The following is a 2,748-nucleotide window of genomic DNA, read 5'->3' on the forward strand; positions in this document are numbered from 1 at the left end:
TGTCAGCAGGGACAGGAGACACTCTGAATGAAAGATGACTGATTCTCAGTGTTCAACTTCTTTTATAAGGGTGCTATCAAAGCTTCAGTGTAGACCTTAATCAAAAAAAAAAAAACTTTGGGAGAGAGTTGAGCTAAATCTTCAGAGGGAGAATCATTGTGGCTTCTGTCCACCATTATAGCATGTAAACTGAGACAAGCTGTCATGGTTAGAATGTTAATTCTCTGGAATTCATANACACCTCTTTCTATGCACTGTTTTCTAAGTAATCATGGCATTATATACTCTAGCCTTTAAAAATTGTGTGTGCCTAAAATAATTATTTAACTTTGCATCTCATACTTCCCTATATCCACCAAAGAATACAATAGAATATATTACAAGAACCACTAAAATAATGAAAGAAAAATTGGTTAACATGAATGGAACAAAAATAGTTCATTTTTCATCAGTTTAATTAATGTCTTCTAACATTCACTAACATGAAATCAATATTAACTTGCAAAAACCATTTAGCTAAGGTAATTTTTCATCATGTATANCCCATAATTTCCAAGTAAAAATGCTCCAATACTAACATAAATGAGAAAACAAGAAATTNCTTGGGATTGACAGACTCCTTGAAAATTAATTGTGTTTGTATAAAATGAGCTGCTCATTATGCCCTGGGAATAAGGTAATGATCCCTAATGATTTGAATTAACACTGGAATACAGAGCATCTGCAGTGACTCATCCTCAGTGACAAACAGTGACAGAAGAGACAGCATTATAGCTACAAAAGCATAGTAACTTTGAACTTCTTACTGTGAAATGAATTCTTATTTCAAGAGGTAAGATTTGACTTTGTTGGTAAATGGAGATACTTGACTCTTTGCAATGTATTGTATTTACGAACCACAGTGGAGGAACAAGTCAGGTGGAGTCATAGAGTTATTAAACATAAGGGGAAGCCACAAACCAAACTTTCACNTTGTATTTCATTAGTAAATTATCCAGAGTTATCAAGCATAAACTAAGATTTTTAAATTTATCTATCCATTGGCAAGATCAGAAACCAACATGAACTTCAAAGTATTCACAAAAAGTATTCACATAGTATTCACAAAAAGGCATACAAGTTCACTAAATTTGAAGTGCTTTGGTGGCTTACTGTCAGGTAATACCATGTGCATTTTCATGCTAAGTTTATGGACTAAAAGTTCGCATATCACAGGCACCAGTGTGGATAAATGAGGGTGTAAATATCAAAAGTAAGGGATAAGAATCACTCTGTGCAATGATAGGTGAACCTTGATAAACCACTTAACTGCTTGGTTTAATGTCTTCTAATGTTCACCAACCTGAAATAATTTTGAGGAATGATGATCTATTTAGAAGTATTAANATATTTAATGAGCTTAAAATATGAGGTTGCATTTGGAATTTTAGAGTGATACCTCTTCTGTTTCTTCTAAGTTCTAACCAAAAATAATTATCGTCTTTTTAAAAGTTGATCAAGGAATAACTGTAGATAGAGAAACACTACACTTTGTGTTCAGTGTTATCAACAAAGTATGTCTGTGTCATAACCATCAGAAAGCTGAAATGCCTCNCTGATATTGGCCCAACTTCATATATATGCTCAACTGCATGACCACCTTCATTTATTGTGTAGTTACAAAAAGAATACTCTGAATNCAACCTACCTGGTGTTCGTATGTACATGTATTTTAAAGGGTTTGTTACTGTAATTTTGTGTGTATGAATGTTGCCTGCATACACATATCCCACCACATGCATGTGTGTTACCTGCAAAGATCAGAAGAAAACATTAGGCCCCCAGAACTGGAAATACAGACTGCTGGGAGAAAGCATATGGTGCTGGAGACCAAACCCATGTCTTCTGAAAATACAGCAAGTGATCTAGATAACTGAGCCATATCTGAAACCCCATAAATTAATTACTTCATGTGTGTGTGTATGTGTCTGTGTGTATGTACGTGTGTGTGTGTGTGTGTGTGTGTTGTGTGGGTGTGTGGGTGGGTGTGTCTCACTTAAAATCTGTTTCTGCTATAAAACGGAAACAATAGAATGGTCAATGCTATTTCATGGAAATTAAAATAGGAAAACACACAAGTTCATTTTTAATTGTGCAGGTTATGTAATAACATTTAATAAAAGATAGTATTTACTTAAGTCTTTATTACATAATTCTGTGCTTTTATAGTTTGTTCTTTTGTTATACTTATAATAAACACATTGTTGCTGTTTAAGAATCAGATTATTTTATATTTATTTACTTCTCTATATATTCGTGTGAGGGGTGGTACTGATAACATAGCATATCTGAGGATAGCAAAGAAAAACATTCAGAGGTTGGTTCTTCTTCCCATCTTGTGAGTCCTGGAATCAAACTGCAGCTGTAAGCTGTCAGGCTTGTGAACAAGAAACTTTACCTGTCAATTCATCTCACCAGACCAAGCCTCATAATTTTAAACTTTATCCTTAATTAAAATTGGGTATGTATTACTATAAATAAATGTAAATAAACATTTTTAATTTGTAGCACATTTCTGTTCCTGTTGTCAGTATTAAATGAAAGGAAGAGACATATTTATAAATATGTTTCTGTATTGTCTTCATCACAGCCTTGACCTGGCAGCAGCTACACNGTCCCATGGCTTTCCTGGAGAATGGGAACCACACTGCAGTGACAGAGTTCATTTTATTGGGATTAACAGACGACCCAGTCCTCAGAGTCATCCTC

The sequence above is a fragment of the Mus pahari genome, chromosome 1, assembly GCF_900095145.1.
Source record: "Mus pahari chromosome 1, PAHARI_EIJ_v1.1, whole genome shotgun sequence".
NCBI lineage: Eukaryota > Metazoa > Chordata > Mammalia > Rodentia > Muridae > Mus > Mus pahari.